Source organism: Sarcophilus harrisii, chromosome 3 (assembly GCF_902635505.1).
Source record: "Sarcophilus harrisii chromosome 3, mSarHar1.11, whole genome shotgun sequence".
NCBI classification, from domain to species: Eukaryota; Metazoa; Chordata; class Mammalia; order Dasyuromorphia; family Dasyuridae; genus Sarcophilus; species Sarcophilus harrisii.
The window spans coordinates 408,678,335-408,693,765 of record NC_045428.1 but is presented as its reverse complement, the minus strand read 5'-3'; the positions used below and the strand labels follow the sequence as shown (position 1 = coordinate 408,693,765).

At 33.9% G+C, this 15,431-nt stretch overlaps 1 protein-coding gene across 2 annotated transcripts in view; it reads left to right on the top strand.

The window, feature by feature from the left end:
• The window catches only part of CSRNP3 (cysteine and serine rich nuclear protein 3), a 250,612-nt gene that overhangs the window by 53,081 nt on the left and 182,100 nt on the right, over nucleotides 1-15,431 (top strand). For both annotated transcript variants that reach the window (XM_031960545.1, XM_031960544.1), the window contains exon 3: nucleotides 11,680-11,768. The gene's annotated coding sequence lies outside the window, so the exon portion shown is untranslated. The remainder of the gene's footprint in view (nucleotides 1-11,679; nucleotides 11,769-15,431) is intronic.

Below are 15,431 nucleotides of genomic sequence, written 5' to 3'. Positions count from 1 at the left end.
CCTTCCCTTCTTTCCCTCAATTATAATGTTTTCTTTGCCTCTTACTGAGATGTAATTTCCTCATTTTACCTCTACTTTCCCCACTTTTTTTCTGTTATAATCCCCTTTCCATCTCTAGTTTCTTTTTTATATTATAACAATAAAATCAGATTATACATGTATTCTCAATGTATACCCATAACAGAAATATAGTTCTTAAGAGTTTTTTTTTCTTTTTACCTTTTTGTGCTTCTCTTGAATTCTGTATTTGGAGGTCAGATTTTTTGTTTAGCTCTGGTCTTTTCATCAGAAATACATGGAATTCACCAGTTTCATTGAATGTCCATCTTCTTCCCTGAAGGAAAATGCTCAGTTTAGCAGGGTAATTTATTCTTGGCTGCATTCTAAGAACCTGTGCCTTTCAAAATATCATATTCCAGGCCCTTTGATCCTTTAACATGGAAGCTGCTAGTAATCCTTGTTGTGACTCCCTGGCATTTGAATTGTTTCTTTCTGACTGTTTTTAATATGTTTTCTCTGGTCTTATAGTTCTCAAATTTAGACATGATATTCCTTGGGGTTTTAATTTTAGGGTCTCTTTCAGGAGGCATTTGGTGAATTTTTCAATGGTCATTTTACCTTCTGTTTCTATGATATCCGGGCAATTCTCTTTAATGATTTCCTGAAAGATAGTGTCTACGCTCTTTTTTTTTCATTATGTATTTCAGGGAGTCCAATAATCCTTAGATTGTCTCTCCTAGATCTATTTTCCAGGTAGGTTGCTTTCCCCATTACTAACTTTACAGTTTTTTCTCTTTTTTCGGTTTTGCTTGACTGATTCTTGTTGTCTTATTGAATCATTCATTTCTATTTGTTCAGTTCTGAATTTTAGTGTGTTATTTTCTTCATTTATTTTTTTTTACTTTTTTTTTATTTGTCCAATTAAATTTTTGAATGAGTTGTTCTGTTCTATAGAATTTTTTTCCACTTCACAAATTCTGTTTTTTAAGAAGTGATTTTCTTTTTCCATTTCAAAAATTCTGTTTTTAAGAAGTTATTTCTTTTTCTGTTCCACAAATTCTGTTTTTTTGGAAGTTGCTTTCTTTTTCCAGTTTATCAAATTCATCTTTTAATGAGTTACATGCTTTTTCCATTTCATTATGTCTATTTTGTGTTGCCTTTTCCAAACTCTCTTGCAAAGTTTTCATTTCCTTTCCCCATTTTTCTTCTAGCTCTCTTTTAATATCCTTTTTTAAGTTCTTCTAGGAAAGCCTTGTGTGATAGGGACCAGGTTATATCATCTTTTGGAGCTTCATCTGGAGACAATCTGCCTTTAGTCTCCTTTGGGTTTGAAATCTGTTGTTCTCTTTCGCCATAAAAGCTGTCAATTGTTAAAGTTCTCTTTACTTTTTTACTCATGTTTTTTTTTTTTTAAATTAAGGTCTGCCTTTAGGGCAGGAGAGGTCACTGGGTCAAGGCTGATTCACTTCTGGTGCTGGGTCTGCCAAGTGGAGTCTGCAAAGCCCCAGGGCTTTGTGCTGTCTGCCCTGGCATGTTGTGATCAAGTCTGCACAGCAACCCTGAGACTGCATTGCTCTGGGACTCTGAGCTGTCTGTGTTGGCCTTTGTGGTCAGCTGCCCGGGCCTCAGCTGTCTCTCTCCTGATTCCAAGTGAAATTGACTTTCTGGTCTGCTTCCTCCCACAAATTCTATGCCTGGGAGATCACACTGCCATACTGAGACTGCTCCGCCCTGGGGCCCTGCTCTGAATGCTCCGGCATTTGTGGTTGGAGTCTGTACCGCCACCCTGAGACTGCTCAATCTGTGTTGGCCTTTGTGGTCAGCTGTTTGTGCTTTGCTGCCTCTCTCCCGTTTCTGACTGAAACACATCTTTTCTGGTCTTTTTCCTCCCGTAAATTCTCTGCCCCAGGACTCTGAGCTGTTTGTGCTGGCATTGTACTGATTGCCCTGGCTGCCTCCCTTCTGTTTCCAATTGAAACAGACCTTTTTTGGCGATCTTTGAAATTATCTTCTGCTGATAATTTTTTATACTCCCAATATTTGTGAGTTCTGCCCATCCAGAGCTGATTCAGAGGTTGAATTTCCTAATTATTGTGAGGGCTGTAGAGAAGGTCAGAGAGAAATGTGTGTCATCTCTGCTATCTTGGCTCTGCCCCGGAAGTCCCTGAGGTAGGAAATGAACTTAGGAAGATGAATCTTTTTGATTCTAGTCCAGCACTCTAACCACTGTGCTACCCAGCTTCCTTTACTGAATTTCTTGACTGATCACAGATATATCTAGAAAACCCTTCTCTTTTTCAGTGGAGTATGGAAGGTAGGATTTTATCGCTGAATGACAGAAGACAAAAGTTTATGCTGTATCAAATATTAAATATAGTTCTGGCACATAGCTATGTATTTATTCCCTTCTCCCACCATCAGAGAATCACTAAGAAATGGGGGGGGGGAAAGCCCTATTCATTTCCATTCCTTTTTGTACCACATATTACATGCAAAATAAAAATAACAACAAAAATATGAAATAATTCATTTCTTTTACTGCTGCTTTTAATTCATCAATAAGTATATATTAAGGGCCTTCTAAAAACATCCCAGCTTTAGAATATTCATTAGCAGGAGACATTACACACACACACAAGTACATACAGAAATAAATTGCATTTAAAATAAATACAAATACAAATAATTACATAAATGCAATATACAAAATTAATACATTTAAAATATATACAAATTAATTTAGAAGACTAGTAGTAGCTGAGGATCAAGAATGAGGGTACTCCATTGAAGAAATAGCACTTGATCTGAGTTTTGAAAAAAGCTAAGAATTCTAAGAGACCAAGGTAAAAAAGGAGCCCATTGTAGGCATAGGAGATAACCTGTTCAAAGTTATGAAGATGGAGGATTAAATGTTCCATATAAGGAACTACAAGAAAAGCAGTTTGGCTGGAATGAAGTGTGTATCAAGGGGAAAAGGATAAAATAAAGCTGGAAAAGTAAGAACATTCTTATAATCCATAATAAACTTCAAACAATTTAATAGAGGACATCCTTTTTATATATTTTAAAAATTCATTTTGAACTTAAATACAAAAAGTCAAAAATAATATTAATCTTCTTGAAAAAGGTAAACAACGAGTATGTGTCTTATACTGTGGATGTAGTATTCTCTGCATCTCACTTTAAGGCCATTCTTCAAGCATCTAAAAGTAATTAAAATATGTTTTACATGATTGCATATTTATATGACTTATATCCAATTGGTAATCATCTTAGGAAGAGAGTGAGAAAATTTAAAACTCCATAAAAAAAAAGCTCCATAAAAAAATGAACATTAAAAATTCTCTTTACATGTATTTGGAAAAAAATACTATTTTAAAAAATAATAAAGTGATTTCCATCCTATTTTTTGAACAGTCTAAAGAACTTAACAAAAGTTCTGAAATCTTACTATAGTTTGATTTCTTCCTTCTCTATGTCCTACACATCCATTATTTTAGAGCAACTTGCTAACTGAGGCCTTTTTGTCTAGTCATCCCATTCTCATCTACACATCTTCATCTCAGCTGTAATTTATGCTGGGAACAGATTCTTCAACTCCCAATTTACCAAGCTGGATTTTCCTCCTACTTTCTACCCCACTGTAAAGAGATCAATTCTAAAAGCTCATACCTTTCATGAAATCTTTATTGAATAATTGAGAAAAATTACTCTGTCCATGTGACTCATCTTCACAATACACATTCCTCATAATATATATTTACTTACTCAAATGCAATGTTAGTAAAATTTCAAGTTGGTTGGTACAAAACCAGAAATTCCCTGTGATTAGAAACTACCTTTCTTCTCAGTGGGTGGAATTATACTAATACTAGTACTAGTACTTTGGTACTTAGTAATTGCAGGGGTCTTAATGTACTGAATTCTCAGGAACACTTCTCTCCAAAGCAGCAGTATTCTGACTTCAACAATACTCCAAGGAATTTTCTTACTGAAGGACAAAAGGACCTTGCTACAAAAATAGTTTCATTAAAAAAAAAAAAAAAAAAAAAACAGCTAGGAGTCCAAGGATGACACTATGGTGAGATCCCATTGCGTATATTTAGTTTACAATGTTTTTACCTAATATTATTTCTTTCTCACTCTAAGGACTTATATCAATAAAGGAATTTTTAGTACTGCCAGATTTTAATGAAACTACTTAACTGATCAAACCTGGTTGCAATATCTTCCTCTTTGAAATAATATTTCTAATTCTAATTCATAATCATCACAAGTAAAAAAAACCCTAAGAAACAGGAGATAGGTTCCAGAAATGATAATAATAATTACAACTCCTGTTTGTCAGTTATCTCTTTATGGTTTACAAAACAAACTCCTCGCAACAAGTTTGTGAAATATATAATATAAAAAGAGATATATACTATTCATATTATTTCCCTCCCAGAGATGTTATTAATGAGGTGAAGCATGGTATAGTAGAGAACTGACCTGGAAGCGCAGAAAACCTGCTGCTGGAACATACTAAGTTTCTGAGCAATTGTAATATATTAGAAAATGGAAGCAAAGGCAGGTAACTAAGGATTAATACAAAAGAGAAGTAAGGTTCAATAAGAATTTCTTCTGGGGTGTTAAAAGTTCTGAATGATTATCCTTGGAAAAATGTTCTATGGACTAAAAGGGGGCTTTTAAAATTTATGTTGGAGGACAAAAGAAGAGATAGAAATGCTGACTGGGGAAGTTAGGACATGAACAGGTAAAAAGCTCGCATTTTTACTTTGTTTCTGTTTTTCTCTGCCAAAGAGAATGATCTTCAAACAGATCAGACAAAAAGGTTAATAGAGAGTTAAAACTCAAGATAAATGAAAAAGTCGTAAAAGAGAATTAGCTGCTTTGGATGAATTCACCCAGGGTTTTCCCCTAGGAATATTGGAATTTGACTCCTGGCTATATTGCTATAGCAAAAGGTAAAAGGTCCCTTAGCTCCCAGCCAAAATAGGACACTTTATTAACCCTGACAAAAAGTTCAATGGACTCAATTCTGGTGAGCTTCAGTTGTCCCCAGACTTCTAGAGTCCTCCATATTCATAACACTATACTGGTTTCAGACTTGTACTCACAGGAAAATAATTTAAAGTTGCCTTAGCTTCCTCCAAATCTTAACTAAAATTCTGCCTTCTGCAAGAAGCTTTTCCAGTCTTTCTTAGTCTTAAGTGCTGAGATTACCTCAATTTAACCTGTTTATGTTTTGAATAGTTATTTTCTCCATTAGATCATGAGCTGTATGCTCTATGAGAATAGGAAGATTTTGTTTTGTTTTCTCTTTTATCTTCAAACTTAGGAGGTGCCTAGTTGATATTTCCTAATTTGCTTTACAGCAGAATTTCTTAATTTCTTTCTCTCTCTCTCTCTCTCTCTCTCTCTCTCTCTCTCTCTCTCTCTCTTCTCTCTCTCTCTCTTCCTGTGTGTGTGTGTGTATGATAATAATCCCTTTGTCAGTCTGGTGAAGCCTGTGGACCTTCTCAATATGATATTTTTAAATAATTGCAGGAAATGCTAAATTTCAGTTAGTGGTTAGTGAAAATAAAGTGAAAAAAATTTTTCCCTTTCCTGAAAACTATTCATGGACTCCAAGGTGTCTGTAGACCACAATTTAAGAACCTCCACTTTAGAGTCAAGAAGTCTTTCCGTGTGATGAATTCCAACTTCCTCCAGGAATCTGTGCAATTCTCTTCACTTCTGGTATTTATTGTAGTATGTGCCCCATCTCTCAAGCAACAAAAAAAACGTCATCTCCCACCTGTACCTGAATAATCCATTAAATTCTCCTTATCAGTGAAGAGCAAGACCCAAATTTGCTCTTTTCCATTGTTCTTCCTCTCGCTGTTGTAGGTGATTAGTGGATTCAAGAGGTTTGGTCTTCCACTGGTTCTAGAAATCCTGTCATTTTACCACTACTATTGGTAACTTTCTTGCCATTTCTGGCTTAGTCCAGTAGTTCCTAATTGTTCCATCACTGCCATCTCTGGAGCCACATGGTTCTCTTATACATATGGTTTCCTAGAGCAGATGGTTCTTTGATGCAAATGGTCCCTGGAGAGATTGATGCCTGATGGTGTAGATTTTTGTCCAAGAATACCAGTCCATGTGCCTGACTATCTTTTGTTTCCACCTGACCTCCCAGTTCTTGTTCTTCTTTTTGTTAGATCTCCCAGATCTCTGTTCTCTCTTTCTCTCTCTTTTCCTATTCCTCTGTCTCTTAATCTGTCTCTCTTTCTCTCTGTGTATCTGTCTCAGAGAGCATCCATTTTGGGAAGGACATTGACAAACAGGAGAATATTTACTTGAGGTACTTTAAGGGCTATGGTATATTGGTTGAAATGGGATGGTTAGAGAGGAAAAATAAGACCTAAAGAAGATATTATAATTGAATTCCGTTTATTGAAGGGTTGTCATGTTAATTGAAGTTAGACTTATTATTCTTAATTCCAGAGGACAGAGCAAGGAGTCATGAGTGGCATTTTCAGAGGCAAACTTGGGCTCATCTTCCCCTGAATTACAGTTATAGTAATATTGACGGGAAGTCTTAGATGATAGTGAGTTTGATACAAATTATCTCAAGATAAATACCACTAGTTTGAGCTGATAGATCCTGAGGTCCTTTTAAATTTGGATTGTGTGAAAAATGATCATATTTTCCATCTACTAATTCAATTGTTGTTTTTTCAAGTCATTATCTTAACAGAGGCAGTGTAGGTAGTGGAAAGAAAATTTAATTAAAAATGGCAACCTGTGTTCTAGACTTCCAATCTTGGCTCTCACATGTGGCTTTTGACAGGATATAAGCCTGTATTTTCTTGACAGAGATCACTGGTACCAAATTCAGATAGAAATAGGACCACTAAGCCATACGTAATGATCTCTGACAGTGCTGATTGACTTAAAAATCATATATATTAATATTATCTATGTCTTATGTTATTTTTTATTTATTTTGTTAAATATTTCTGACTTCCTTTTTAGACTGGATCTGGCTATACTTAGGAGAAGCCTTAGGTATCTAGTCTGGTAGTGTTGAGCCTCTAGAATACACACACACACACACACACACACACACACACACACAAATCTACAGACAGAGTCAGAGAGAGAGAGAGAGAAGAGAGATAGGCAGAGACACATACATATACATATCTAGAGAAAGAGAAAGATAGGGACAAAAGAGAGCTAAACAGACACAAAGAGACAGAGACAGAGACTTGTTTGACACCCCTGATATAGAAGACTCCTAAATGAGGCCATTCTTTAGTTTATCTTCAAGTTTTTGTTGCCTAGAACACAGAGAAGTTTATGTGTCTATCAGAAGCAGGATTTATTGGTTTTCATTGGACTCAAGAAGGTCACCTTTGAAAAGTCATTTGAACACTTGCTCTTCAGTTACCTGACTTACAAAATCAGGACACTTGAAAAGACCATCTCTAAGATTGTGTTTAGCTTTATAAATTCTGTTATTTAATGCAAATAGTATTCTTCTTGCTATTGACACAAATATTCTAGAAGTAATTTAATTTATATATTTCTGCATTACTATATAGCTTTAAACATGCACTTTTAAATGGAGGGGCTGCAAACATAAAGACAAGATTCAAGTTGACAGGATGATCCTGATTCAAAAAAAGAAAAAAAAAGGAGGCTACTGAAACTTTTGAGTGATAAAGCTCTTTGGAGGCATTTTATATAAAGTTTCGAGGATGCAAAATCTTTTAAGGAGGATACTACATCCCTCAAATCATAGAATGAGCAAGAGGATTTATCAGTGTTTCGTGGAGGAAGAGGAGGTGGACAATAGCTAGTGCTATAATAATGAATGAGAGGATGAAGTGGAAAGGAGAGAGAGATCATCCAATACAGTTCAGAGGAAAAAAGAAAACAGTAGTGTTTGGCAACTCCCGGGTGAGAGGATACAAAGGCACTGGGTAGATCAATGGAATATGTCGACTTGACCTAAATAAACAGAAATACTACTACTTTCCCATGATATGTATATATGGATCTCAGTTATGACAGAGAACTTTCTAAGCTTGTCAAGTTTTAAGAACAGTATTCACTTCTAGTTATATATAGGAGGATAAATGATGCCAGAGCAAACTTAGAAAGCATCTCCAAGAACTGTGAAACTCTGGGCAAGAAATCAAAGATCAGTTTATTTGTTTTATAATCACGACTGGTGATTTAAGAATAAAAAAGTATATTTGGGAAGAGAAGAGTTGATTAATACGGTCTTAGAGGATGGTGTTAGAATTTCTGAAACAGCTTCCAACATATAGAAATGGTGTGCTCTTGGCCAGTGGCAGAGTACATATAATAAGGCATGGAGGAATATATTTGTCTATAGATGCATAAAAATTTTAATTCCTAGCCAAAATCCCCTTTCTACAAGAATCTTTTTAGACTTCCTTTAATGTTAGTTTCTTCCTTTTATGATTACCTCCAACTTATCCTGTATATATCTTGTTTGTGCAGAGTTGTTTGCTTGTTGCCTACCCCCATTTGACTCTAAATTCCTTGAAAAGAGGAACTGCTTTTGGAATTTCTTTGTATCCCTGACACTTTACACAGTGACTAGCATATTGTAGGTCCTTTATATAATGTGTGTTGACTCATTTACTTCTTGATTGAGTTGATTTTAACTTGAAAATGAAGAGGAAGGGGAAAAAATTTCAACATATAACCACTCAGTCATATACTACAAAGTAAAAAAATAAGAAATAGAAGTAATATTCATATTTTAAAAGGCCTATTAACTAAGTTGAGACAGCATACATAATAACCACACTTGGAATTAGATATCCATACAAAAATACAATCAGGGGAACATATCTATGGTACAACTGAACTGAAATTGGAGAGATGAGTAAAAAAATCAAAGAAACCATAGACCAAAATTTAATGTAGATCTAGATATTCCTAAAAAGAAGGGACAAGTTACTCCTTAACAGCTACAAGCAAAGATTCAAAAGAAAACAAAAGGATTTTACATAATGACTATAAGAATACTTGAAAGAAATAAAGCAAAGAAATTTTAAATTAAGTAAAAACTCTGGAGGAAAGGTATTGAATTGAATTGAATTGAATTGAATGGTATAAATAATAGCTTAGGAGAAGAAGTCGGCAAACTTTACTCAAGAAGTAGATACCCTGAAGGAGAAATCCATGGTTCTGGTGAGAAATGGTAAAATAATTTTTTAAAGTAAAGTTTTTCAGTGTAAAACACCCCCCACCATAGCTGATCTCTGAAAATCAAGGAGAGATGATTTAAAAATAAATTTTACATTTCTTGCTTTATTCCTTCCAGGTACCCTTATAGTTATTATAAAGAACTGCTTGCAGTTATGATAGTCACTTCTTTCTTTTTTTTAGGAATCTCTAGATTTACATTAATTTTTTTTTATTGTGGTCAACAGTTCCTTTGATTTACTCATCTCTCCAGCTTCAGTTCTTAAATTGGATTTTGTGCCAGGTCATCAACAACCTAACAGAGGAAGGCAGAGAAGAATGGCAGAGAGAGAAGGCAGAGAGAATGGATAACATGCAATAAAGTTGTACAAAAGCACAATCGTCTCACTAATACTTATTTATCCCCTTCTATCCAAATAGACACACTATTCCAATTTTTGAATTGCTACACACTTCTCTTGCCACTTAGACGCAGCATCCTGGTTATCTTTCAGTGGATTAAACACATTCTATGGTTTACTCTTTTTGATCATGATTGACCTGGACCTCTTATTTCTGAAACTCTACTGATTTCCCTTAATCACCAGAACACAAGGACCCTATGCTCTTTATGACACTGGGACAAAGCTCTCAGAAACTATTTAAACATGCCATTTAAATTCTGTTGAAAACATATCAATGTAGATTCAGGGTATTCCTTAATTCCATTTAAGTAAGTCATGTGTTGAATTTTTGAGGTACAAAGACTGTTTAGGAAGGATTAGTGCCTCTGGAGAGAGGACTTCCTAAGCCCTTTTCAGAACTACTCATCTACTTTGGTATCTATCTTCCCACAATCTCATCTGTGGCTCCAAGAAAGTATAGCATGCACAGAGATCAGTTCCTGGTAAAACCACCTCAGCAGATGGCTAAACCAGGTTGAGGATGATCAACAGACTTAAAATCCACAATGAATTTGGGGGGTTTCTACCCCAAACATGTGAGGCAGAATGAATGGGTGAGAACAATTTGTTCTAAAGGCTATGATGAAAGCTTGGTCAGGCATCAAAGACATTAAGATCATCCATTACATCCTGGGGCACCAGTCATCTTGCCATTTGTCCTGCCACTAGATTTTGATGAGTCTGGAAAAGAGAGTGAGGATGGTGACTTTGTGTAATTCTGCCTCACTTAAATCCAATTAACCCATGAACTGACATCACCCGTGATGTCATCAGTTCTTTTAGAACTCAAAGGATGAACAATAATAACAGTGTTCTATTCTACATTTACCTATCATCATATAATACTACTTCCATTGGCTGGCTGTGGTCACCTATAATTCACTATTCTGGTTCCTGTGGAAATCCCATAAATGACCTACATTTCATAAGACAGTAACTAAAGTTTCTTAGAGTCTTTCCTACAGAGTATATATAGTGCATTTTAGTTTAATCCTAATTAATATTTTACCTTGAAAGTTTAGAGAGTATACTTATATCTCAGTAGCTACAAACATTTCAATCTGGAGGGAAAGCAAAATGAAATAAAGTATATCTCTTTATTGTCATTGTTTAATATTAATTCAAGAAGAATATGCCTAGGCAATGTTACTAACAGCACTTGAGAAAAGATACCTATGATTTTTTTTTGAAAAGGTTCACTTTTTAAAGAAAATTTTGCTTTTACTATGTAATTAAATAAATTCATTTTTACAATACAGTTTTTAACTGTAGTTAAACATAAAAGCATTAATGTCAAATTATAAATAATTTTTATATTCTTTTCTAATTCCTATGATTATACATTCCTACATATGTATATTTTAAATGTGCACATATGTGTATATATATATATATAAATGGAAAAATAGATATATACACATTTAAAACACAGAGTCAGTGTGAACATAATATTTTAGTGGATTTTTTCCTTTGAATTATTTTCTTTGGCATATATTCACATTTCTGTACATTCCTGATAAAATTAAGATTTGGATTATCCAAATAATTCAATTGTACATCTTTTAAATTTTTCAAGGGAAAGATACTTTTGTTCACTTTCCTTTTCATGACTTATCCAGTTATTCTACTTTGGTTGAATTTCCTAGGATAAAACATTTGTTCGTCTTAACATTTAAAAATAATTTTTTTCACAAGAGCCCTTCTATGTGAAGAGTTTTGTTACTCTCATAGACTTGATTTGAATATACATGTAACTCATTGGGAAAAAAAAAATTGTTTACCTTTTTTGTATAATGGACTTATACCCCAGGCTTTCAAGTGATTTTTCTGTTTGTCATCTTTATATTTGTGCCATTTATAGGATTTAGGTACTTGCTTGAGAACATGCCATTCAGATGATGCTTATAATATAATATACCAAAAAAATCCATTTTGAGTTCTCTCTTTGAAAAAGTAGCTTTATTCCCCCCTTTTGAAATGTCTTTCCTTCCTTTTTAAGGAAAAATGAAGGACATAACTACGGATTGAAAACATGGTTTCAGAGGCCTGAAATCTGCTGGAAGAAACCAATGTTCTTGAGATTGTAAGGTCAGTGGTTTAGAAATTATTATATACATATATCTTAATGTAGCATAATAGCAAACTATATATGTATACATAGCTATATATACATATATATAATAACCATAAAATGTTTATGCTAATGTATAAAAAAGCAGGAATTGTTTCCATTTTCATAATATTCATAATCCAAAATAAAAATATCATCTCTTAGGGGTGTATATTTGTGCTGACTTATTTCAGAAAGGCATTATTTTATCAGTAGGTTCACCCAATTTATTATTTATATAGTATTCAAATGCATATTAAAATTTTGCTTAACATTTTGTGAGATGTAAGTACTTTTAAATGGGATAAAAGTAGATTTATGGTGGTTAAGACTTTTCATTTGGATGTGTTTTTATATTTTAAATCGTAGACACTTTCTTGTGTATTTCCCCAATCATCTCAGTCTCCGGAATGATGTTGGAACACCATAACACTTTCATATAGCTTTATCCCTCACTTTGTCTCAGTTTAGGAGAATTAGATGAGTCTTTAGCCAGAGACTAAGGTATCAAAATATTCCCTGTTCCCCACCTTGATTGATCTTGCTTCAACCTGAGTAATCTGAGAAAAATGATGATAAAGATAGATGAATCAGGTTTGTTTAGGGATGTTGAGTTTGTGTTCTTAATAGTAGAAAAGAATACTGAGTTAAAAATAGCCATACCCACTATAAATTGATTTCTGGCTATAATAGCATATAGTAAAGTATTAATTTTGAAGTTAAAACTGAATTGACATAAAATGGTTATAGTTTGATGAAATAGACCAAGGAATCTGCTGTTTTAAGATTATTTTGTGATCTGTCCCAAAATTGTATTACAATTATACATATACATATATGTATATATATTTAAATATAAGCACTACCACAGTTCTTAGATAATTAACTACCTGAAAAAAATTTTCGAATTCAATTGCCCCAAAATTGATTGTTAAATTGTATTTTTTCATTATCTCCAAACAGCTTTTCCCATCCCAACTTACTCTATTCCTCTTTCCCCCCCAAACCCTCAACCTTTATGTTTTCCACTGTAAAATTTTATTCTGGGCAAGCCTAATCCATTTTTGGCCATTTAAAAATTCCTGTTCAATCAATATGTGTTCAGTAAATTAATTTTTATACCAGCCAAATAAAAGAATAATTAGAAAGGGAAATTTGTTTTAAAATGATACTAGTAATCAAACAATAAGTTGAATATTGGTAGGGAAAAAGGAGAGAGGGAACTTATCAACAATTCTTCTCCCCATCATGTTTTCTGGGGGATAGCAGCTCTCTATAGGCATATGGTTTCCTACCTAGGTGATAAGCCATAAGTTAGTGACTACTTTCCATTCTAAAGGCAGAAATTCCACAAAAAATCATCTCTTATCAATAGGTAAAAAGTTTCTCTAGGGTTGAGATTCTTAGAACATTTCCAGTTACCCTCTAAGACTTCTTCAGGAGAGCTCACAAATAACCCCAGACTGAGAGCTGCTCTGAGTCACCAAATCACAGGCCTGTTCTCAGTAATTAAGCCCAATGTAACTTCCCAATTCAGGCATCTGCCATCATTAAAATTTATACAAAATCCTAAGGAAGTTGTATTATATATGTAGTAAAGTTTATTATTATTACTGGTCAATTCCTTATTCCTTATTTTCTATATAGAGAGAATAATCCCAAATAAGACTTATGTCTCACTCTCTTCCCTTTTAATCTTTCCATAGTAACATTCTATATTGTGCTGAGGTGCAAATAAAGAACATTCATGTAGTCATGTTAGCTTTGGTTTTTTTATTAGGTACATTATAAGAGCATCTCTAATTGCAAACAAAAGCTTAGGTTAGTTTTTTAGTGTAATGCAATAAAGTCTAATTATAACTTTTGCCAGTGACTACCAGAAATCCACTGACCACTTTCTATATCTATCTTCTGAACTTTCTTCATCTACCAATATGGTTCACAAACTCCTTTGGGTTATCCTTATCACTTCTCCATATTCTGTTTGACTTAGACTAACCTCCTTTGTCTTATGGTTAGTGGTTTCCTTGATTATACCAATTCTTATTTTTTTTCTTAAATTCCAAAATATTGATTCCTTGACTCAGTCAAATGCTTAAAAGGCAAAACTGTACACCACTATATTGCACAGGGCTCACAGTATATGCTAACGCAATGGATGCCAAACCCAAATGCAAATGATTTTTGCTTTATTCAGAATTTTGTATTCTCTGCAACTTTAGTGTAGTTATTATGACTGTGTGTTGCTATTGCTATCACCTTCATCCTGCCTTGTGCCTAATTGATCACTCACTGAAGTATAATCGGAAAATATGGCACAAAATAGGAACATGTATTACGTTCCAGAAAGAGTTCTGCATTGCCAAAACTGAAAATCTAATGTTGCAGAAATAATCGTGTATAACAGCTGTGAAAAGATACGGAATATGGACATGCTTCTTTGCTTTTTTGTTCTTCCAATTCAAAGCATGGGGCTCACCAGAGGACTTAATCATTTCCCCACTGACCTAGAAAGGCAGATAGTTTAGGAAAGATTGAAAAGTATAAACCTCTCAGGATCCATATGCAAATAACAGCTGGATGAGTGAAGAGACTGGCAAGGGTGGGGAGGAATGTTCTCTCTGAAACAGGATGTGCTAAAAATGGAAACACATGATCACATGCTTCTTGTGAAAATTCTCAAAGTCGTTTAGACCTAAAAGGTAAGTTATGTGGATATAATAACTAAGGCAAGTAAAACGAAATGTTCATTTGAGAAGAAAATGCTGTGACAGATATACCACTAGAGTGTTGTCTCTACATGTAATTCTTCACTGTATTACCATAGATTATAGTAAACCAAATTTCTCCTGAAGCCTTTGATAGGTAGCTGGCATATGCCACTGCAAGGGACTTTTACAACTACTTAATACTCAATTTTAAGAATGTTACAGCCTTGAAATCAATTTTATAATGCAGTGAGGAATTTGATATACCCATGTAGTATATAAGCAGACATCATGCTGACAAGGCAGGTATAGTACTTAGCAATATGGGCTCCTTATGCCAGTACATCCTATGAATACCTAATGACAGTGCTACATGTTAGTTTTTTTTTTTTTAAAGGAGACTACTTCGTCTCATTTTCTTTCTTTAGAGCCACCTAAAAATAAATGTAATAAAACTGAACATATGCCCAATAAGCATTTCCTAAATGTTCATTTTAATATTGGTTATAAAAACAAAAAGAGCAATTATACTATTCTGCATCATGACAACATCAAAAAGAGTAAAAGGCAAACTCATAATGAAAGATGACATATTTGCTAATGCATATAATAGCATTTTGTCCTAATTATTCAAATAAAAAATAAGTATTAATCAAAATTTACTTATCCTTTTTGTCTTTAAGAAATATAATCAATAAGGTACTGTATTCAGGAACCAAAAAAGACCCAGATTGAAATTCTATCTCAGTTATTAGTAGGTATTGGACAAGTCATTTAACTTCTCTGTGCATCAATTTCTTTATCTATAAAATAAGGTGTTTAGACTCAGTGGCTTCTAAATTACCTTTGAATTCTAAATCTATAATCCTTACATGGAAAAGTCTCAAAAATTAGTACCTCTTATTAGACCCACAGAATTGAACCTTCATATTT